We start from the raw sequence: 24,906 nt of genomic DNA on the forward strand, positions 1-24,906 counted from the left end.
TACAGATGAAGAATTCCTCGGTGTCCGGACATTTCGTCGAAAGTCATTTCGTCCTAAGACATTTGGTCGATGTAATTTGGTCGAAAACCAAATGGTCGAATTTTTTTTTATTTATATATATTTTTTAGGTTGTAGTTTAGAGAAAAAAGGGTTTTTTAGAAAAAAAGGGGGTTGGGGACACCCAAAAATAAAAAAATAAAAAATGAAAATAAAAATACAAAAAATTCGACCATTTGGTTTTCGACCAAATGGTTTCCACCAAATGTCCTGTCAACGAATTTTTTTCGACCAAATGTCTGGCAACCGAATTCCTCCGCTTTATGAAGTGGGGTGTTGTTTATAGTTAAGTTACCAGGCTCCGTCATTCGCAATGGAATCAAGAGCATCATTTGCTGATCCTCCCCTGATTTCATCATTTTTATCATCTTAAAGTCTTCTCTCATAAGGGCCATTTGTGAGTTAATGCCAAGAATGCTTCCACTGAGCTTTGACATATTTCCTGCTTGTTCTCTAAAGGATGTTTCAACTTCCTTTATAAACCTCTGCTACTGAAGCAACTAGTGCATTTTTCAGGCATACTAGCGAAGGCTCACAACTGCTCAATTCGGTGGTCATTTCCAAAAGTGCACCATAGTGTGTTTGCACTTAAGCCTTTCAGAAGTTCAAAAACACGGACCATAAAATGTAAAACTAAGTGTGGCGCTGTCAGCGCAAGTTGCGGAATACCACTGGACTCCTTTGTTAAATCCACAACCTGTAAATAACCACTCAAGGTAGGCACTGTCCCAACCGGTGAACCCAGCAAGTGTTATTTATGAGAATATCTTCCATGGCTGAATGCTATTACCTCATTTGAAAATCACGGTGCGATAAGCCTTGCACCAGGGCCAACAAAATATTTGGTATACTTAATATGTTAGAGTCTCCCAGACTACGGGACCTTTCTCTTTGTGAAAAGGTCTGTAATCCTTTTTTTTTCCATTGACGTTCCTGAGAGTGTATATTCCAGATTATTTCTAAGCACTTCACTCATCGATCTTTCACTGCACAATGTTGTTGCCTTATTGTTCGCAATCTCCAATAGGGGTTGTGGGTTAGTTAATTCGGGCCTCCTTGCTGTACCATTGTGAGAGCTATGAGCCTCCTGACTGTATCTGTATCCATTTCAGGAGCATTCAGGTTGTCCTTCCAACTGCCGCTCCTCAGATAATTCAGCAAGGGCATGCAGATCAATTATAGAGCACTAATGGAGCCTTTCAAATTACTTATAGGTCAATTACGGTGGGCCCTCGAGTGCTTTAAATGACAATGGACACCTTAACAGTCACTCAGCCCTTCCCTGCTTCACTTCTTGTGATTCGATGATTTGGGTGAAGCCTTGTAGCTTTGTCTCGTTTATACTTGCCGGATGATTAACAAGTGTAGCTCCTCCAGGCTACAGGACACGGGAACACGAAAAACACACTATCTCACTGCGTGTTGCTCTGCTAGGAAGGGGAGGTTTTATGGCTCCAAGACCGCTTTCCAAGAATGAACACAGGCAACAGACGTCCATGCAGTATCCCCACTTGAAAATACTCCACCTCCTAGTGTGGGCGTGAAGAAGAGAAAGGGGAGGGAACCATCAATCCAATGGGAGGCAGCACAAAGCAGTCAGACATCGGAAAGCAGTTCCGGAAGCCAGACCAGACTGAACTGCTTGAATGAGTGAATAGAGGAACCGGACTTTCTCCCTATAGTAAGGGGCCAGGCTGCGCTGCCTATGGTAACCCTATTCTGCCACTGTTGCAAGTCTCGGAGGGAAAACGCTGGCCTGACAAAGGCAAGAGGCTGGTAAAGACTTTACAAATCAGTTTGCATGACAAAGTTGGAGGTCAATAATGTTACTAATTTTAATAGCAGTGCTTAAGTTGGGAGGAAACAAGCATGACATGCAATATAAAACTCTGACATTTAACTGAAAAGTCAAGAGTTTCAAAGTCTCCTGAAGGAACACTTCCCTGAAAAAGCCAACAGGCTGTTTAAGTCTCAGAGGAAGGCTTGTCTCACAAATCCAAGGGCTCAATGGAGATTGTCTGAACAGCGTTTGCTAGAGACAACCCAGAGGTTGCCAAAAGTCTCTACACCCATGTTTTAAGAAGAACCCAAGGAGGTTTCCGAAAGCCTTTGGAGGACACTCAGCGGATCCAGGCAGAAATTAGAATTTTAAGGAATGAAGGTTCCATGAACCAACAATAAACGCCTCGGCTCCTCCCCTTCCACAGGAACCAGCTATTGGCAGTGGATGGAAGAAATCACACCACAAGCATTGGACTGGTATGATCTCAAGTTTACGAAAAGCCAATGCAATTATTGACATGCCTCAACTGGGCGTCAACATAAGATGCCCAACAAAGAGGACACCAGGAGTACATCCAACATCAGCTATATACATAGAAGAGCGCAGGATACCTAGAAAATGTATTGCTAAAGTTGCATTTACATGATAATGCCCAAACATTTAGAATACCAAAATAACGAGGCCGAAAAAAAATGGCAATTTTTTTCTGTCGAATTTTGGGACCTTTTTTGCAATTAAATAGGGAGTGGGGTAAGGGAATAGATTAGGATAGGGGAAATGTTGGGGTAGGGTTACGTGGGTCTCTCCCGCACCCTGCATCTTTATTTTTTTTAAAGTGCAAAAAAGGTCAAAATATTTTAATTTAATTTTTTTGTTCACGTAGATCCATTTATATCACAAAACGGCTCAAGTCAGAGGCACCATTCTGTACTTGGTTACATTGCCCTGCGTTGCCACATCCTCATATTGCATCCCAGAAGCTGGTAAGGTAAACCTATCTTGCGTGTTCCTTCTCGGGACAAGCAGGGCAGCATTTCTTAGATAACATGTATTTTAAACCTCACCTTCCACGTTTGCACAGAAAAACACTGTAAATTAATTGGTTCCATTCCTCATAGGCATGTCTCATAAGGGCAGCAGCGACTGTACACAAATGCACACATCAAGCAGGCCTTTTATCCTCGCGTATAAAACGATTATTTTTGCACTGAAAGCAGGATTAACTGTTTAGCTACCTAAGTGTACTATGAAATATGCTTCAGCATTGGAACATGATACCTAGGACTCATCAGAACAATGTGGCGTGAAGCCCTCAGCAGTTCAGAAAGACTGAGCTGCAGGACAAGAGTATGAAGAAACTTCTATAGAACTGTTTCTTTCAAACCGATGAATGCTTAAGAAAGTACATTTAAGTGTTCCTGGTTAACGCTTGCCTTACTAACGACATCTGCCTGAAATAGTCAGTTTCGAAAAAGCATCAACCAACCAGTCTACAGGGGGATTTCATACTCCCCCAATCCATGCCAGTTTACATGTTTTAATAACAAAGAACGACTAACTTCTCAAATGAGTAATAGAGCCAACCAAACAAACACCCTCGGACCCATTTCTAGACATATACTATAATTAATTTTACCATTAAGTATTCAAGAACTTTGGAAAGTCAATTATTTTTCAAAGTTAGCAGGGTTTTAATGGCACCACACAAGTAAACCATAGGCCAAAGAGAAATGGATCATACATTCTGATAAATATTGACCACATATTGCTTTGGGGTGGGCCCCTATAGCAAACACTGAAGTTCTCAGCCCTCTGCTGCCCAATCCACCACTGAAACTGCCATCCACAGGTGCCCTCTGTCTGGCAGCCATTCCCTCCGAGTGCCTTAGTTATGTGACCAGCTCTGACGTTTTCCCACCTTAGGGCAGAAACTTAGGGGGGCATACACAGCATGTCCAGTTTGCCTCCCATCTGTCCCACCCACTTTCATCTGTAGTTTCTTCCAACAAACTACTTCAAGCATGTTTTTATTAATCAACAAAGTTAATGTATCAAGTACACAATTGACATAGCTTTCAACTCAACAGCATTTCTCTTTGCGTGAAAAACTATAGATACCAAACATACAGCAAAACAAAATAAATCAAAAATATATCAACATAGAATTGCTCCTGGCTAAACATATCAACAAGAAGTCTTTAATTGAAAGCAAAGGAAAAAAGCTATACAAAGCAAGTAATACATCAGTTATGCTGCACCAGCAGAATAGCCACTACAAGGAAGCATAATCGCTGTCGGTTAATATGAAGAATTGAATTAAATTGACCATTACTTGTCTGTTCAAGAACTCCAGAGGCATGTATTATTGAATGTTATCTTTCTGGCACTGAGTAATAGTTAACAGATTAGAAAATTCTTTTACATATAGCATGTCATTCAACAAGTCCTCATGCTTCGGGACTGTGCGTCGCATCCAACGTAAGCCACTTCTTCCTAAGGTCAACAGCAGAGGTAGTCCAATACAGTTTTATTCAAACTCGCATGTTCAATAAATCAATCCAGCCGGAAACCAGTTGGAGATAGTGGAGCATTTGCTACAGCAATCTCACTCAAATACTACACATTTTATCCAGAACTCACTCGCTTATCAGCTTGCATGACCAAGTCATATGAATAAAATCACCCGGGGACAACCCATATTTTGGACATTTCCTCCAGTAAGTGAACTCAGATTTATTTTAACTGTAGTACAACAGAATCGAAGGACATACTTAAAATGTATTAATTAAAGTCTTGAACTAAGGGATATATTCTGGGATTAACCACATATTTGTGCCCACTGCTCTGTGTTTTGATTGACTTGCAGATCACAATCCTACTTACTAGGAGCCATCATTCGCACAGCGAGAGTTCTGTTAGCCTGTACGTAAGATTTGCTACAAATGACAAAGAACACACCAACTCCTAGATATGGATCAAGAGTTTTTGACTGAATATTTATATTTAGGCAGGGTTTGAGGGCAGTCCTCACTAGAGTCGAGACAAAACATTTCCCCCATCCCAAAAGTCCTTATCTTCCCAGTGAGCATGAAGAGCTTATTGAACGACTATCTACTTTCTAACTGGCAGTAAATCAGGGCATGAAGGTAATAACCTTACCTAGGCTCCCTCCTGGATTTTGTATGCTGAGCCCATGCTACCAATGTTTTTAGTCCTAAAAGGATTGTTGGAATGTTCCTTACAGAGAGATAATCAACCCGCCCCCTCCGTCTTCCTCACTCACAACCTGATGTTTCTTTCCCCGTCTCCTGCTGATTTACTACACTCTCCACCCACCTCCTCGCCTCTCTTCCTGCCTCTAACCTTCCAATGTCTCCCTCTCACCATTTTCTACAATTCCTCTCCGATATTACTCCCCCCCTACCATTCTTCCCCTCTCCACACGCTACTAATCTCCCCTCGCCACACCTTTACTACTCTCTCCCCTCTACAACCCTACTACACGTCCTTCTACTCAGTCATCCTCCTTCCACTCTCACGATCACTTTCCATTAACTCTCTACACGCCCTCTAACACTCTCACTCACTGATCTTGCAAGTACACACAACATGCTCCAACCAACAAACCCTTAGCCTTTTCTTCAAAACGCAGCCACACTCCAGGACGTCCACCTTCCTCCTGCTGGTCCGTCACTGCCTCCTCCTTTGACCTCACCTAAAGAACCCCCACCTTTCCATTTCATGTCCCTCTTTGTATCCTCTCTCCTCCTCTTCCATTGATTTTCTGGCCATACCAATCTTTGTCTGTCTTTCCCGCCTGAGAACTATTACAAGGGTCAGCATTTACAAAAAGGGGGTTAAGCCCTCCCCTTTCTTCTGGGTGGGACCGCCGTGCTGCAACAACAGAGGCTCCTAGCAGTCATGTCCCAGTTCATGTTCAGATGCTGCATCGCAGTGAAGTTCCAGGTGAGTATTAGGGATTGAAGTCTTGTGATAAGTTGTTCTGCGGCAACACGGTAGGAGTCTCTATTAGGGGGCAGCCACTTATGACCTGCGCTGCTGCCCCTTAGTGGTGCGCCATGTTCCTCACAGGTGCGTGGATCTTCGTGTCTCTGCTTGCCAGTTCTCTTTCTTGTGATACAGAGAACTCTGTAGACTGGAATGTCTTGTCTGGAGGTTCTTCTGAGCTATGCTTGTGCGGGGTGTCCGCTCTGGAGATTGTGGTTGCCTGCAACGATAAGAATAAGACTGGCAAGCATTTGTTTTCAGAGGAATGGAGTTATGCAAGGTGGTACCATTCAGATACAAACTGGCACTTGGGAAGGGACAGGAATTGGGGCCCTCGCAACTGCCTTGTCCCCGTCTGGGGTAGAATTGGCTCTGGCTTCCACCCAGGTATCCCTCCCCGCCCAGACAGAGGTGCTCCTATCCCCTAAGAACAAGGCCAGATTAACCATCCACTAACTTGTGTATATAAGGACTGGACCCAATATCTGCATCGTTACCTTCCAGCAGTGGAACTGAAGGGATAAAAGCACTGCTTCACATAAAAGGACACCAATTTTCCAGCAGGCAAGAAATCTGGTAGAAACTGGATTCAATCCCAATGACAGGATGGAACTCTTATTCATTCACATAAATATGATGGACAGATCCCCTGTATTGGATGGTCTGGTGAGTAGATTCCAGCTAAGACGGGCTGCCTGCCTCCACACACAAGGTCTGACTAACATGGATTTCAGTTCAGCAACAAATTCTCAACTGAGAGATGGCTTCAAATAAATATAAATGTTTAGGAAGTAAAATTATTTAAGTATGAAGGCCGTACCAGGTACAGATTAGAGGCATCATCCATCTTTCAGTCTTCAGTCTTCATTTTGAGCAGTGGAGCATAGTTATGATTATAAATTGTTTCAGGATCCACAGCAACATTTACTCCAAAGTGTTTAACTGTCTGCTTACGCCATCCAAAGGTATTACATATAGTTTGTTAAAAAGCATTTGTTTGAGTGTTAGGCGGGGAGGAGTATTACAGATTTATTCCAGTATAATGTTAATTCTGCATACCAGCAATGTCAAGCAATCTCTTCAGTTATAGAGTAAAGGTTGATTTGTGGGTCCATGGCCATGAGAGGACCAGATCATCTACATACAGCGAAAACAGTTACCAGCTTTTTCCACAACAAATCCCCCTCTTTAAATCCCCCTCGTTGTATTTGTCTCTGTTTTAACATCTGAGCAAAGCAAAGATTTTGGAACAGAAACACCACCCTTGTCTGGTACCTCTTGACAACTGAAATCTAATGGATGTGTGTTTGTAATGGCTCTGGGCCGTGGTGCTATATAATAATTGAACCTTGTGAAGGCATCATGAAGCAAGACACAGACAACAGACTTAGAGTTCAAAATAAAATACTTTATTAAATCAAATGTTAGGACGGTAGAAGGCCTAACTTGCCCCTTGCTAAGGTGGGATTTCCCTACCTGAACGAGACTAAGGAAAGCGCAAGTCCAAAAGTTCAACTTAAAAGTCTGTCCGTGTCCAAAACCTATACTTGCCCTCACAACTAAAGCTTAACAACGTGTATGGATGTCAAAATCAAAAGAAATCGTGTGCAACTTAAAAGTTCTGAGCTTCTTCCAGCTCGCAGATTTCATTCAACTCCTCTTCCCCCAAGTATGAGAAAGTTCCACAAACAAGTCAAAGGTTAACTTTTCAGTTCAAAGTGATATAGTTCCAAACCAATTCTCTGGGTTCCCTTCCCCAAGTACCACAGTTCATAGAAAACAAAATGGTCTTGAGGCTTTGTTCTCAAGACCACACAATGCAGCTTGTCAGGTCTCAGGGTTCCCTTCCCCAAGACTTTATCTTCATAGTCGCAATGTCTAAGTTTCCAATATGTAGGGCTCACAGGTCCAGGCGCAGTTGTCCGACAAAGCGGTCCACCCATCACAGGGCATGCCACCAGGATCCCAGACTCTTGGCTTTGATGTTTATCCTTACAATATTCTGGCTTATTCAGTCTTTTGGTGCTGCCATCAGTTGTCACACATCCTTTGCAGTCCTTGGCTGGGTCACTCTGCATTTACTCCCAACGGTTCTGTTCGGGTGTTTTACTCACACCCACCTTTTATATCGGTCACTCTTGTGCCCTCTTTTGTAATGCATTTTCCCCTGGGCATTGGGAACAGTCACTTGGTACTTGGTTTATTCCTTTTAACACTGAAAATGCTTACTTTCAGGTAATTCAGTGTTCAAAAAGCATTCAGACAGCTTAATACGTTCCATTCAGAGTGGCATTCAATGTACATTAAATTAGCTGTTTTTGAAAACGTTTTTTATTGTTATTAAACAGTTGGAGCATATAACAGGAGAAGGCAAACATTACATGCAAGTCAAATGTTAAAGACACTACCCATCCCCCAGTTCAAGCACACCCGGGAAAAACCGCCAAATAACCCTGCTTCTGTCCCAAACTTCCCATCCACCCCTCCAGGAAGTTCATCTCCCCAGTACTGCCATCGTCACCCGTTCACTCCCAGGCCTAAGTATTGTCGTGCCAGGCAGGGTTTGCAGGTTATGGCTGGGTATTTAAAGTCGTATTCCAGTAATGGCGACGAAATCACTTGAAATTTGTGAAGTTTTCCATCCCTTGCCGCAAACACTTTCTCCGCCACCAGCACATCCCAAACCTTGATCCACCATAGGATCAAGTCTGGGCCACCCAGAGCTTTACAGCGTCGAGCGATGAAGCTGCGCCCCACCAGTAGCTAATTTGTCAGTAGTTTGGCGCAAGCCCCGGACTTTGGGTATATGTCCTCCACTGGGGCACCCAACAGTAGCGCAAGTTTTCCAAAATGGCCTCCCAAAACGAATAGATCCGGGGCAGCTCCACCACATGTGGAAATATGATCCTTGGGCCCCACAGTTTCCCCAACAGGTAGAAGGAATGGAGACCTGGAAGTGGTTTATCTGTGTCAGGGGACAGTACCATCGGAACAATAGTTTTATGGCACATTCATTGTTCGTCACACACCTGGATGAGGTGTGAGCTCTGGCCCCAATATCTAGCCATTCTGCATTATCCAATTGGTGGTCCAGGTCCCTTTCCCATCGGGACAAAGCCTGGTCTGCAGGGGGTTAACAGATCATCACCCAAAAGTTTCAATATTCAAGATTCCACCCTTACCCATGCCCTCCCAGATTGTTAATTTGAGCTGGCTTAAAGCACAGATGGCTTTTTGTTTTATTGCTGGGTGAGAGATCCACTGGCGCACATGAGTAGGAGAACTGATTCTGACAGGTGGAATTCCCTTTTGCAATCTTCAAATGCGAGGGGGTGGCCCCCATCAAATAGTTCTGCCAGTGTGACTCCCCCCTCTTCCAGCTCCCAAGAGGCCCCAAAGGCATAGCCGGTGAGAAGGTGGGGTTGCTGATGACTGGGGAGAGTGGGCCTATGCCCCTAGTAATCTGCTTTCCTTTTAATGCCTCGTCCCAGAGTTTCAGGGTAGCCTTAATTGATGAGAGTAGGAGCAGCCATTGTTTTCATGTCGTGTGGGGGATAAATGGCAAAAAACGCAGGCGGAGAGAGCATCGATATTGCTCAATCTCCATCCATTTTGGTGCTGGAGCTTTTGAAGTCCACATCAATGTGTGAGAGAGCTGGGCTGCCTCTGTATTTCCGCAGGTTTGGGACCCCCCCCCCCCCTCCAATCGGGAACCTCCCAGCATTACTTTGAGCATTCTAGGTTTCTTACCCTGCAATAGAAATCAAAGGAATTTACGTTGGAGCTGGTCCAATGCTGTTTTGGGAATAACTACAGGGAGGGATGAGCAACAGTAAAGTAGCTGAGGCAGCAGGTTCATCTTTACGGCAGTAGGTTGGCCCATTAGGCAGATCTCTTGGTTTGCCCATCTGTCCAAGTCCTTCTCAAGCAATTTAAAGAGGGGGAGAAATTGGCCATATAGAGGTCTGCTGGCGAAGTTGTAATGCGGACCCCCAAGCATTCGATAGCCCTAGTATCCCAGTGGAACATGCATGAAGTTTGGGGAGAGATAATGTCTTGTGGTGTCAATTCCACCCCCAGGGCCACTGATTACCCATAAGTTATTTTGAATCCTGCCAGGCTAGCAAAGGCTTGAGTTCTTGTAAGGCCGCTTGGAGAGAAGACCGGATGTCAGATACAGTGACAAGTACGTCATCAAAACCTTATGGGAGGTATTGTGGGTCCCCACTCCCTGAATCGAACTGTTCCTCCATATATGTTGCGCCAATGGTTCTATAATAAGGGCGAACAAAAGAGGAGAGTGGGGGCATCCCTGTTGTGTGCCGCATGTTAGGGGAATAGGAAGTGAGCGCATCTGGTTAACCTGCAGTAGAGTGTTTGGCGAGAAATAGTTGGAAGTTATAATTCTCCCAAATTGAAGTCCAAACGCTTCCAGGGATGGATGCAAAAAGGACCAGTCTACTTTATAGAAGGATTTGGTCGCGTCTAGTGCTAAAAGGGTCAGTTTCCCGTTCCTCAACGTAGCGGATTCAATTAGGTTTAGTGCCCGTCTAATGTTGTCCCCATCTTTATCCCCTGGATAAACCCTTTTTGATCGGCATTGATTAGCATAGGAAGGAGGGGGGGCTAAGTGATTTGCTAATACCTTTGAGTAAATATTTGCATCAAAATTCAGGAGATAGATTGGCCTGTAAGAGGCGCATTCTTTTGGATCTTTGCCAGGTTTTAATAGCTAAATCGTGATTGAAGCCTGCATGTAGGGGGATGGGGGGTCACACTACCCACTTCATCAAAAGAGTTAAAGAGGGCAGTTAGGGGGGGTAGGAGGGGAGTACCCGACTAGAAAAAAAGTGTATACAATTTGGGTGAGAACCCATCCGGGCCCGGAGCCCTGGGTTTCAAAGATGTCATTACTGCCTCCACTTCCTCTTGTCGGATCGGGGCCTCTAGTGCCTCCATCTCTTTCTGGGCCAGACGCAGTAGGGCCGCTTCTGCAATATATTTTCTTTGAGCTGAGGCCTACCTCCCAGGATTAGACAGTCTCTAAGAAGTGTGCTTGTGCCAAGTGGAGTTTATCCCGCTCCCCATAATGGGATACCCCGTGGTGGTCTTAAAGGCCTATGATAATGTTCCGTTTTTTTGCCTGCGCCAGTTTCCTAGCTAGAAGTTGGTTGGCATTATTGCTTTTTGCGTAGTAACCCTATTTAACTGATGTTGGGGAGCATGAGTTTGCTTATGTATACCTTCAATCTCTGAGGTTTCTTGTTCTAGAAGGGCCCTAGTTTGTTTCTTTCTTCTATGGTAAGCTGCAGTATGAGAAATCAAAATACCCCTAATGACTGCCTTCATGGCATCCCATGCGATGGCTGGGGACCGGAGTTCTGTGGGGTTCTCTTGAAAGTAGTTTCTAATTGACTTTGCTACCTCATCCCTTAGGGCCATATCATTCAAGATTGGGTCGTACAATCGCCATAGTGGTCTGAGCCCCGGAGCAATTTGTAGTCGTACTGGGGCAAGGCCTGAGAGAACCTTTGGAGGGATGTCCACCTCATTTGTGAAAGACATAAGCTTGGGGGGGGGCAAGATTAAGTCTATTCTATTAAGAGGAGCAGTAAACCTGGGAAAAGAAGGTGAAGTCCCTTTCCTCTGGGTGCAGAACTCTCCAGGTATCCACCACCCCCAGCAATCTGAACAAATGAAGAATATTCAAAGCCATCCTGAAATCCCTGGTGGATGGCGTGTTAGTTCGATCTTTGTCCGGATCAGGGTCTCTGAAAATACCCCCCTCCCCCCAATGACGGTTTGGCCCTCTAGAAAGGGGAGAAGAGAGGTTTCCAGAACCTCAAAGAAAAGCTAGCTCTTGACCATCATTAAGGGCATAGATCGATACCAGCGAGTATAGCTTACCAAAAAGCATTCCCTTTACTCAAATGAATCGGCCTCCTGGGTCTTTGATAGTGCCTAGCTCCTCAAACTGGACGCCCCTTGCCATTAGAATTGCTGAACCCCCTCTTTTAGAACCTCCTGAGGCCACAACCTGTCTGGGAAAGTCTCTGCTTCGGAGCCGGGAGAAGATGGGTTTCCTGTAGGAATGTCACTGTTGCAGCCAGATCCTTCAGAATGGATTTACGCCTCATGCGAGTGTTCAAGCCTTTGATGTTTAGCGACAAAATCCAACCTTTGGTAGGGTGTTTCCGGGTTTTCTTCCTTCCCCGAAGGAAGGGGGCCAGGGGGAAATCGGGTGGGTAGTGGTGGCCATCCCGAGCTTGTAAATTCCTGTAATCAAGCTCCAACTGAAATTTTAAGAAGGTAACCCAACGGCAACTTCAAACTAAAACCATGGACTCCGAACTGTCCGTGCCAAGAACTGTCGGTAAAACACCCCAAGGGTTCTTAGGTGTCATCCGCCTTGAGGTTAGGCTTAGGTTGTGTGAAGCCTGTCTCGCTGACTCGTCTGTTCTTTAAGGTTTTCTTGATACCACAGTCTCATGTATCTAGGTGTTGGGGTCGAGCACGAGGTGCTCAAGAGCCACTCGGCCCCTGCATTTCAGATGTACGAGGACAGTTTATTTGGATTGCGAACCCTTTGGACCATGCAAGTCGCCTTGCCTTCTGTGGAGGGTCTTCTGTTCCAGTGAGGGCGTCCCAGGGGGAACTGCACCTTTCGTTTGGTGAGGATGCATTCAGGATTTTCTCTGCATCTTCCAGGCATGAAATCGACAGGCAGACCCCCGTTTATAAGAATTGCACAGCTGTAGGGAATAGCCAGCGGTACCAGACCTTCTGGTCCCGAAGCAAGAGTCAAGGGCCGAATATACCTCTGTTTTTGCATCGTGCCCGTCACCAGGCCTTGAAAGACCTGTAGGGGAGAACCTTGGAATGACAGTTCATCATGGGTATGGCCCACTGTCAGGATCTCCTGCTTTATTGTATAGGAGTGATGTCCAGCAAATTTTCTGAATCCATACCCCTGCGGGTGCGTAATCTTTGAGTGCAGTCGAGCTGCAGTTGCAATTTCTCCAGATGTAGCAGGAGAGATTGAAACCAATCCCCTATGTATTCAGACAGGTCACGGTCTTGGACTGATGTGCGCATTCCTCTGATCCGGAGGTTATTTCTCTGGGCCCCGTTTTCCAGATCCTCCTGCTTATACTCCAGGATCTCATCAGGGTTTGAATCTTTGGTGAACATCCAGTAAGGAGGCCATTTGCTCCTCCATGTCACCCAGTCTCTGCTCCAATTCTGTCCCTCTTTGGTCTGTGTGTTCAATTTTGGACTTCAGCTTAGTCATGCAGCTGCAGAATTCTGCCTTGATATTAAACAAATGCCTGGATGTCCTCCTTGGTGGCCAATTGCCCCGTGGGACCAGGGGAAACTTGGGATGGAGATTTTGCAGTTTCTGGTTTCTTCCCTCTCTCTGCCGGGAGCAGCATGGTGGTGTTAAGAAGGATTTCTGAACTCAGAAGGCCAGCCTAGTTTCGTAGAACAGTGTAACTTTCTGGACAAGCCAGACCAATCAAGGTAGCTTGGCGGAGGTCAAGACTAGGTCTCAGGAGGGGTGAGGTTGACAAAGACCTCAATGAGCACACAGAATAAAGGACAATTAATCACTCCAAGTCAGGTGTATATATATCAAAAATACAAATATATTTATTCTAAGGCCTTTGAAATTCAACACACAGTAACAAAATCACAGCAATATGATTAAACCAATATATATATATATATATATATATATATATACATACATACATACATACATGACCAATGGGGTCTAAAGGGTTGATGCACGAAATGGGTCCACAACCTTAAAGGGGAAGGAAACAGGCAGTGCAAATAGTCTTTATTCCCTTCTGCATCAAACAAGCCTATCCGAGAGGCAGTCCAATCCCTAAGAGTGGAGCCTATTGCTCAAATGTACTTGCTATGCTGGCGCACGCAGTAATGAAGATGGGAAAAACAGGGTCTCTTCAAGGGTCTGTAGCAGCTCAGAAAGGTGGGTGAGGTGATGAAGAATAAGTTCCAACTATTCGTGGGGGTTCTCCCCAACAGGGCAGAACAGGTTCCAGAGTTCGAGAATAGTTCAGTAGTTCGCACTAGCAGTGGAAAGGAGAGGGGGCCCTCAGGGGCCACATGTGCGTAAAAATGGATGGATGCGCTAGGGGCCACTGGTAGGGGTTACAATTACTCACTGACCCCCGGCGAACTCTGGACCAAACTTCGGCAGTCGAGTCCACTTTGGTTGCAGGTTCAAATATGGCAATATCGCGGCTCTGCAGCTTTCAGCAACAAAAATCAAAGCTACAGCGTTGATTCCAAAACAGGACAGTGTCAGTTTCTCTGCTCCTGGTGGATGGATCAGGCCAGTTCTGCTGCAGCAGGCTACAGGGCACAGAGGACCACAGCTGCAAAGAATTTGCAAAGTTCGTCACCACGGCTGGGCGACACGGTAACCGTGTATACTCCGTTTCAGGCGCACTCACTTTACTCCAGACCTGGGAACGCCAAGTGTACAAAATTCGGTGTGAGAGTGCCGTGAACACAGAGCTTGCGATGTACCAAGTTTTAAGGGCCTCCTCGAACCAGCGGCGTTATCAGGGGGAAAATCCTGCACAAGCTGTTCAGCCCACTGGTTGGCACTGGGACGCTTCCGAAAAGGCTTACTTGCAGGATTTGATGAAGGTGCAGAGAATAGTTGGTCCCACTCGATTAACACATGGACTTTAGCAAATCAATTACGTGATCCCCAGTAAACAGGCTTTGTTTCAGGAATGGGTAATCACGTAAACCTTCTGTGCCTCAATGCTATTAAAACACAATGCCAATTGACCAAGCAGTCAGTCCTTTATGCTTTTGTAGACCTGAACTCTGCTTTTGACTATCTCTTGAATATTATTGATGGCCAAGTTCAACAGAGATCGTTGCTCGCCTACCTTGTATGACATCATTTATGCATTACACTCAGAGACCTCAATACGAATCCGCTTATCACTCGATGGACAATGAACAGCAGCCATACCTACTAATAGGGGATTAAAGCAAGGGTGTCTCTTGGCCTCTTCGATCTTTAACTATTTCATTCATGACGTCAGTACCTCTTTTACACCCATTTGTTCAGATTCTCCTATTCTCAAAGGGGTGTCAATCAAAACTTTGATTTACGCAGACAATCTTGTTCTTATATCCAAGACACCTGTAGGCTTGCAGAAATTACTAACAGCATTCAATGATTATGTTCAATTAAACGAATTAAAAATCAATACGAGTAAGACACAGATTAGTTTGTATTACACTCAGCCTCCAAGAGAGCTTGCAATAAATTTACTTGGACAATTAATAACACAAAATTGCTGATTGTACCACAGTATACATACCTAGGAACGATCTTTGAAGGAACGCTGCATGCAAAGGGCCAAGTAGAGTGCATTGAGTGCAAATTAAATACTGCCATTTCACAATCTAAAATCATCTTGCACCGTTATGGTTAATTTTTCCATAAAACCGGCTGTTATATTTTGGAACCAAAAAGCCACTCCATGTTTATTGTATGGAATTGAAACTCAAGCACCCTGGCTAACATGTAATCTTGATAACCCTACCCTAGGCCACTCCGGTGACCCGATAGGATATGAAGTAGGCATCACATCGCTCCATGCACTCTCACTGGCGTATGTGCGCACTGTTTTGCAAATGTCTAATATCAACTGACCTAGATACGATTTTGAAATCTGTCCTTTTATTGGTTCTCTACGCAGCATTCATTCGTGGTAACATGGTTGAGAGAAGTGTACAGAATTTTGATAAATGCAGATGTCATTATTGAGTTATGTAATTTATTGCTTGGACTGGATATAAACTAGACAAATATGCTTGACTTACAAAAACACTGACTACTATAGATTTCCTCTGAAAAAGTGTCATGTCATAGAATCTTACCTGATAAGATCCTCGTCTCCAGAATTTCGACAGGGCTTCCTTCGAATAAGTTTTTGTGCCATACAAGAGATATCCTGGCCAGGAGCAAAATGTTAGCGCACTCTACTAACTTTTGTCGGTTTTGTCAGGACAAGGATACTAAAGAGGCATTAGAGCATTTATTATTATGTTGTTCTGCGTTGTTAACCTTCAGAGTTAGCTGGCGCCCCACGCAAGAGGCCTGAAGAGCAGCGAATCCGTCTCCCTCCGCGGACCGAGTCCACCACCTGCGGACGCGGCGACAACCTCCTCCCGCGGCTCCCGATCGGGCGGCGTGAACCGCCGGGGACCCGCGGAGGAGGGGCCTCACCCGCCTTTCCCTGGGCCCGACGACAGTCTCCGCGAGGGACGCCACCAACACCACAGGCGGGTCGGGGCATCGGCTCTTCACCCCGGAGGGAACCAAGCGCCCCCCCTCCCTGGAGTGCGCAGAGGACCCCTGCTCTGGGTGGAGGCCGGTGGGGCGTGTGCCCGCCTGACAGCATTCGCTCGGACACCCAGGAGGCCCGGGGAAGGGAGAGCGAGATATAAGCGGACCCGCCAGGTGACTTTGTAGCCCCCGCGGGAGCGAGGCACACTCACGGTAAGCGGGGCAATCAGATGGGCTGGCAGAGGAAGCTACAAAAATGTTAGCAAGAATCCAGTCCCCGCGCTTTCAGCCCGCCCCACTACAGTGTAATGGCCCAGTCTGAAGCCTCGGCGGAGGCAATGGTAGGGGGCTTCGCCTCCATTTTGCAGGAAATAAGACATGCGCTCTGACTTTGCCCAAAATTTCGACAAAATGAGCCAAAGAATAGACAAAGTGGAGGACAGGCTCCTTCAGGTAGACTCTAACCAGTCATCCTCAGCGACCCTGGAGGTGGAGATGGACATGAGGCTATCCGCCCTTGAAAAACGGGAGGAGGAGAGGTCGAGACAAATGGACGAATTTGAAAACAGGGAAAGGAGAAACAACCTCAGATTCTTTGGGGTCCCTGAAGCGGAGGGGGAGATGGAGAGAGAGGTCACCCGAGTGGTGCGAGACATTATTGCTCTCCTCTTTGGAGATGAGATGACCACTGAACTCATATTTGATCGGGTGCACAGGGCGGGGGGGTCGTGCGGGTGGACCTTGATCGATTCTGGTCCGGTTCCACTATTATGCCGACAAGACACTGGTGCTGGAGGCCGCTAGAAAAGCTCAGGAAGTTACGTAGAACAACTCCCAGGTCTCCATCTTTCAGGACCTCTCCGCATATACTTTGGCCAAGCGCAGGATGTGCCGCCTTCTCACACATCTGTTAAAAGAGAAGTGGGTACGATACAGATGGGGCTAACCCTTCTCTCTAACCTTTGAATACCTGGTCAGCGGACGACGTTGATCACCGAAGAGGATATCAAGGGGGCCATCCAGGACTACGTGACGGACCCGGCCCCTCGGATGGGACCAACTGGACCAGTCTCGGGTGGAGCGAAAGGCCAGGGCCGGTCGAGTGAAAGAAGGAAGAAATCTGGCCCAAGGAAATTCAGGAAGATGAACACACCCTCCCCGACAAAGGAGGGAGAACGGAATGACTCCGAGGGATGAACGCCTGGTATCCCGGCCGAGATCGGCACAGGAGTTCGGAACATGGGGACGTGTAATGGGGCATGACCACTTGTTGGTCTGGAAATGAGTAACTGTAGTCTAAGTAGTTCCCTGAATCCCCCAGTAAAGCAAGTATGGCGGGGCCAACCGGGGGGACGAGGGGAGGGGGGGGGCTCAAGAAGATAGGTGTTTTTGAAACGATTGCCTGGCCGAGGAAGGCGGGCTGGTGGTCCGGCCAAAATGCCAGAAATGGCGGAACTATCTGGCTGGACGCCGGGGTGGGGGGATGGGGAGTACGAATTAGTTGGGGTTTGTTGGGGAAAGGGTTTGGGGGGGCAGTTGGGGGAAGGTTCCGAAAGTGTCCAAAAGATGAAACAAGGGGAGCAAGAAGGGAGTAATGATGCGAGGACAGTGGCTAACAGAGAGGAAAACATAGATCTTAGCTGATGCCCAGCCGGCCCTGGGTGTGGGCACTCTTAACGTGCGGGGGCTGAACACCCCCACGAAGAGGTCCCTGGTCCATACGGAGTTTAGGAGGGCGAAACTGGACCTGCTCTTTCTGCAGGAGACACACTGGGCAAAGGGAAAAGAGCCTAGAATGCGAGGGGGAAGAAGTGGGGAGGTCTTTCACGCCTCCAAGGCCAAAAAAAGAGGGGTGGCCATATTGGTGGCGAGGGACATGGACTTCGAGAAGGAGGCCATCCAGAGAGACCCCGAGGGTCGGTACCTGATGGTGCGGGGTCCCTTGCAGGGCTCCCCCTTGACTCTAGCAGTAGTGTATAGTCCTAACGAAGGCCAGGCCCAATTCTGGGAGGAGGTAGGGGACAAATTGAGGTTGATCGTACAGGGCCCACTGGTGGTGGGGGGGAGATTCCAACATGGTCCTAGACCCAACTATAGACAGAAGACGGGTTGGCACCCAGAACCTCAGACCCACGGATGAGGCCATGGCGCAGCACTTCCAGAGGGTTAACGGGGACCTGGGACTGTCGGATACGATCCCATCTCCCAGAGTAGGGAGCCCCTCCTTTACCTACTACTCAGCTATTCATAACTCATTTGAGAATAGACCACATCTTGATGGACGAGGACCTCATTCCATATGTAGCGGGCTATGGGATAGACCCAGTCCCCTGGTCGGACCACGACATGGTCCGAATCACCTTAGCGCTGGGTTCGTGTGAAGAACGTAGAGGGTGCTGGAAATGCAATGATGCCCTATTAAGAGATGAGGTACTGGCCCAGGAAATCCTCGACTCCATAGCAGAGTTCTTTGAGTTTAATGATAACAGAGAGGTGGCCATGCACACACTTTGGGACGCCTTTAAGGCAACCCTACGGGGAGTCCTCATAAAAATAGGCTCCATGAAGAAGGAGAGGGAAGCGCAGGAGAAAGCCCTGCGGGGTAAAATAGCCTGTCTCCAGCCGGGGGGATCCCCGGACCAGGCTTTAGAGCATGACCGTGTGGCTGCACTGGAGGACTACAGGCTCCAACTGAAAGATCTGCTCCTACACAAAACCGAGAGGAGCCTCTTAATGGTAAAACAAAAATACTATGAGAAGGGGGACAAAGCGGATAAGATCCTAGCCTGGCCTGGAAGCTAAGGGAGGTCCAGAGAAGCAGAAGGGTAAAGGGGGTGAGGGATACCCAGGGACATCTTGGCCGCCATGGTGACCAAGTGGGCTTTATTACGGGAAGGCAAGGGTCGGACAATATACGCAAGACAATAGACCTGCTCCACTTTGCCCAATCGTCGGGGCTAAACGCATGTGGGGGCTGGTCCCTGGACTCGGAGAAGGCCTTCGACAGGGTTGAGTGGCGATACATGGGGCTCCTCCTCCAGAGGATGGGCTTCGGGCCCCACATCATGAGCTGGTTGACCGCCCTCTACAGGGCCCCCACGGCAAGGGTTCAGGTGAACGGGAGCCTGTCCGAACCATTCCCCCTCTCCCGAGGGACAAAGCAGGGAGCCTGTCCTCACGATGGAGGCATTGGCAATAGCAATTAGAGCTCACCCGGACATCAGGGGGATCAGAAGGGGGGGACGTTGAATTCAAACTTTCCCTGTTTGCAGATGACATCTTAGCATATCTGGTGGACCCTGGCGCCTCACTCCCCCCCCCCCTTCCTGGCGCTGGTGGCCGCGTTCGGTCGCTTCTCAGGTCTGAAGATAAATGCCGCAAAATCTGTCTTGCCCCCTATGAGGACAATAGACCCGGGGCTCGACCTTCTGGACTGGTTTCACGGGATTAAAGTGGAGAAGGCCGCTGTACGGTACCTGGGGGTACTCCTCACCAGAGATGTATCGAAATTGAGCACCACTAACTATGACCCCATGATGGCCGAGATCAAATCAGATTTGAGGAGATGGGACAAGATGATCCTATCGTGGTATGGCCGAATGACTGCAGTAAAAATGAATATATTACCACGGCTTCTCTATCTCTTCGCGGCTCTTCCAACCAACATCACAGCTCAGACTTTTAGAGAGCTACAAAAGGGGGTTCAAGACTTTGTGTGGCAGGGGAAAACCCAGAGAATAGGAAGGACCACCTTGACTCTGCCTAGGGAGGAGGGGGGATTTGGGCCCCCAGACTTTCACCTCTACTTTTGTGCCGCCCAACTGCGCGTCCTACTGGAGCATATGAAAGAGGGAATGGGGACGTATTGGACATACTTGGAAGACATGGACGCCCATCCCCTGAAGGTCCGAGACCTCTTGTGGGCCCCTCGCAGGTCGATTCCGCAACACTTAAGGTCCCACCCGACCCTGGGAGTCCTCTGGGACATTTGGAGAGAGGGCCCCCGGACTGCTCACCTCACCACCTGGCCGTCCCCGATGACCTCTCTCTGGGGCCACCCCCTTAGATTGGGAGGCAGGTGGTTCCGGCACTCTCAGGAATGGTCGGATAAGGGAATGGAAGGGGCAGTTGTTCAGAGAAGGGGAATTCCTAACACGAGGACCTGAGGGACGCTCTCGGAAGAGATTCGCTATCCATCTTCGAATACCTCCGCCTGAAGGGCATCCTCTGCAACCCGTCATGGGGCCCGAACCTGAGGAGACAGCTGACCCCCTTCGAGAAACTCCTCGACCTGGCGACCTCAAGGAAGGGGGCGGTGTCCAACATGTACAAAATCTTAAACACCTACGACCTTCAAGGCAGAAGGAACTTTCGTATGTTTTGGAACAACCTAGCAGGGCAAGAGATCTCCGAGGACTCCTGGGCCAGAATCTTCAAGATAAAATTTCACTGAAATTGGTTTACCTCGGACATGGAGCATAACTTTAAGGTGTTACAGGGGTGGCACAGGGACCCTGCAAAGTTGAGGATGTTCACGGGGTCTCGCCTAGGTGTCCGAGAGGATGCGGACAGTCTGGCACCAGAGGACACATGTGGTGGCTCTGCCCGAAAGTTCAGCACTACTGGGGTTCAGTGCGGGATTGGATGGCGGAGGTAATAGAAGAACGTTTGCCACTGAATCCCTTAACATTGCGGTTGAGTCTCCCCCCGGAGGAAACAGAGCTAGATCGATACCCTAGGATGTGGGAAGCCATGCTGAGAGCGGGCAGAGTGGCCCTTGCCCAGAAGTGGAAAAGTCCCGAGCCCCCCTCCAAAGAGGACTGGCTGCTAAATCTGAAAAATATGTTCTTGATGGACAAACTAACTGCGATGGTGAACAAAGAAAGCAGCACGTTCCTCACAAACTGGTATGGTGTGAAGCGGTCTTGGGGCTGGGGACGTTCATTGATTTTGACGCCAGGCTTCTAGCCTGAACGAGCCAGGATTGACCCCGAAAGGTGAGACAACACGCCAGGGAACCCGCGACCTGGGGAAAAGCGGCATCTAAACAACAGATGAAAGGCCACAAATCGCATCATCTCCATGGTACAGACGAAGGACTGAACATGGACATTCTCCCAAGGCAAATATAGGTTTTTGAACACAGGGTAGGGGGGGTTTTGGTTTCTTGAATGTGTTTGTTGTATCTAAAAATGCTAATAAAAACTAAAGTATAAAAAAAAACATTCAGAGTTACACATTTTTCAAAATATTGTTCGTATGCGAGTCTCCCGAATGACAAGCAAAAATTGTCTTATATGTTCTTCGTATGCACCCATTCAAAAATTGCAGTAAATTTTGTCAATATGCTCAAATTGAATGTCATGATGTGATGTGAAGGTTTAGATCTTTTTACTTCAGATAATATTGGACAATGTAAAACAAATGTGTACATTTGCATTCGGTCAATTGCACATAATGAAGAAATGTTTTTATGTATGATCTGCATTGACTAATTGATGAATTGTATGCCTCGAAATATTTTATTGTATTTGTGATTTGTTAATCTTTTGAAAGGTTGATTAAATTCAGCTATAACAAATTAAAAAAAAGAAAATGGTAACAAAAAAAAAAATTGTTGGTCCCACTATTCCAATGGGTTGAAGCGTCTTCGCAGACCTTCTAGGACCACCAGATGCAGAGGGGTCCCACGGGACGAGAGCGGGCTCAGGGTGCCAAACCTTCCAGCGGTTCCTCGACTCGGCTCCTTAGTTTCAGGATACTTGGATCCTATCCTTCCTTCATTGAGAACTCCAGAGATCGACATGGTATGGGTGTTTGGAGCCTTCTCTTATCCAAAATCTCCTTCACGCCAAAACGAAGAGGACCCAATGGGAGATCTGCTCACATACAGGCATACCATACGTGGACCAATCATGGACCACGGTGGTCCCAGACATTCACAGCACATCACACTCTCTGGCACCCAGGATGTATATTGGAACTAGACAGTTGAGCCTACATCCTGGGGGCGCACACACAAGGCATGCAGAAGCCCGTGAAAGCTTGGCGCTTAGCGGGAAAATGCATGCTCACATAAGCACTGACCCAGGTTGGCTCGACCTGGGGAAGGTTAATGTTAAAGGATATTTGTACCGCGCACTATCACCACCGGAGTGGTCCCCGTGTGCTCAGGCAGCTCTGAGAGAGGGAGGGGGGGGGGGGTAAGTTAGTGGGAATAAGCTGGAAAAGTGCAAGATAGCAGTGATGTAGTCGTCGGTAGTTGTCGTGTGCTGTTGTGCAAGTCTATGTGCGGTTTGTTTTGTTATTGCAGTGTAGTGAAGTGAAGTTTGTGCAGATTGCTGCGTTTAAGGTTTGTGGTTGTGTTTGGTTAGAGTATGAGGGGTGTAGGCAGAGGGATGAAATTGTTAGTGGATTGGTTAGTTGGCATTGCTATCCTTGCAATTGTGTCCAGGTGTGATGCTTACTATCATTCACTATTCCATCAGAGTGTGGCACTTGCGAATTTCAATATTCTGTCTAGATGTGAGGCATGCTAGTGATCCCGATTCCATTCAAGTGTTGCACTTGTCATCATTCACAGTTTCATTTAAGTGTGGCTCATGCTAACATACACACTTCTATTTAGATCCGACGCAGGCAAAAGCTGAGAATTCCATCTAAATGTGGCGCATGCTAACATTCACATTTTCATCTAGATGCGATGCAGGCTGAAGTTGAGAATTCCATCCAAGTGTGGCACATGCTAACAATATTACACCCGTTTAAAGGTGACGCAGGCTAATCTTGACCGTTCTCTATAGGTGTGGAATTAGTTAACATTGGCTAGTATGTTAGTGCGTAATGCAATACAACATTTACAGTCCAGCCAGTACTGGATTTAGGCTGGTGGTCACAAATCTCTCTAATTAGGCATGTTGTAATTCTATGGCAGTCTATGTTATGGAGAGGTAAGTTAGAGCGGTGAGGGCTTTTTGGAGTAGAGTAATTGCTCTACACCCCACCCATGCCACAATTAGTTTTGTTGGTGTCTGTTGGCTTGGGGCTGCCGGGCAGAGGGCTGCCCTGGGAAGGTCCAGGATAAGGAGGGGTGGGCCAATAGGAGCCATTGTGTGGCGGGACCAGGAAAAGGGAAGCTGCAAGGCAGCAATCTAGCCCGCAAGGGCCTTGCTGGATATTCCAGCACCATGATGGTACAGTGCAGGGGGGGCCAGGGGGACCACATCCACACGCTCACCTTAGTGTCAGGGTAGAGAAAGGTGAAGGGGCAAGATGGCCAAAGGACAGGACAAAGAACCTCGTGGCATGGCCATTTTGGAGCCAGGCCACCTAACCGTGCCAAACACGGTAATCACGGTTTACCTGGTAAGAAAGGGTTAATATATGAAACGATAAGCTGCCACCAGCCCTGTCCAAGGCACATCTGCACTTCTCAAAAATCCTTCACGAGTAACTAGGGCCTCTAGAAATGATAAAAGACCCAAGTGCACTGTACTGCAAGGTACTTTGTGCACATGCAACATGTTGCAGAAAAGTTGCAACATTGACAAGGACTAAGGGAAACAAAGTCTACCAGTACAGACTGTCTTTAAGAGCATGTCATTTGCCCCATAAAAAGTGAGCAAAAAGCCCAGGGGAGTGCAGCAGAAGGCTGTGCTTAAGGTGTTTAAACAAAGCAAAAAGTTGGGGGGGGGGGGTAACAAAACTGGAGGGAAAATTACACATGAAATGGAAGTCTTTCCCAACAGGTGGTAATATCCCCACTCTTCTGGACTTTGATGTTTGGACATGGTGGCGGACGGTTTTGGGTGAGATCAGGGTCCTTGAGCGAGTAGATGGGCCTCTCTGTGTGTCGTGGTTCCAGGGAGGAGCTGCTGGAGGCGAGGGCACGCTTCCCAGTGATCCCTTGTAGGTTTTCAACAGTCCCGAGTGCCTGGGGCGTGACGCTAGCCACAGCAAGCTGATGGGTCTATGGGGACTCCTCTCCCCAGTGTGTTGCTTAAAGGGAAGCCGGGTTCTGATGGCTGAATGCTCCTACCCCCTTTACCAGTAGGAGGAGGAAGCTACATGCCCTGGTTAGCCGGATATGGCGGCAGAAGGCCTGGTCATGTTGGGGTGCGCTGAATCTTGCTACTCCAGTGAGGGGTGTGCATGTCTCCTGCCCCAGATAAAATGGCTGTTGGCCACTATTTTGAGTGAAGGCTGCCTGTTCCTTTTGCCGGGACGTTTGTCCCTCCCAATGGGAGCAGGGGGCTCCAGAAGTCACTATCTGGTGTTGGGGACCAGAGGAACACAAAGACACGTTGCGGCCGTGGTGCTGGCCGAGGACCTGGCGGGATCGTGTTTATAGCTCCGGTGTCGGGCCACCTCGAAGGGACAGCTGAGTGGCGTTCGTTACACCATAGTCCCAGGTCAGCGCCGTCAGGCAGGGCAAGAGCCGGGACAGCGTGTAGAAGGACGCGTTGAGGGTCAGGGAGAAACAAGCGCAGCCGACTTACTACATGCGTCTCGGGTCGCTTCTCCCTTGTTCTGCTCTTCACATTGCCTGTCTTTCCAGTGTCTGCCCGCTGGCTCCAGGTGAGCGGGGTGAGCCTTTCAGCTGGCCAATCAAGCTCTGGAAGTCCCACTAGGAATGCTGTACGGTTGTCTCCAGTTTGCTACGGGCTGGGGGCACCATTCACAGCCACCTCACCGCCGCACAGGGCCATTTTGG

At 47.6% G+C, this 24,906-nt stretch overlaps 1 protein-coding gene across 1 annotated transcript in view; it reads right to left on the reverse strand.

Annotated features, from left to right (window-relative positions):
• Positions 1-24,906, reverse strand: part of MARS2 (methionyl-tRNA synthetase 2, mitochondrial) — a 179,048-nt gene that overhangs the window by 114,635 nt on the left and 39,507 nt on the right. The gene's annotated exons all lie outside the window — the stretch shown is intronic.

This window comes from Ambystoma mexicanum, chromosome 5p (genome assembly GCF_040938575.1).
Source record: "Ambystoma mexicanum isolate Mex_15411 chromosome 5p, UKY_AmexF1_1, whole genome shotgun sequence".
Classification (NCBI taxonomy): Eukaryota; Metazoa; Chordata; class Amphibia; order Caudata; family Ambystomatidae; genus Ambystoma; species Ambystoma mexicanum.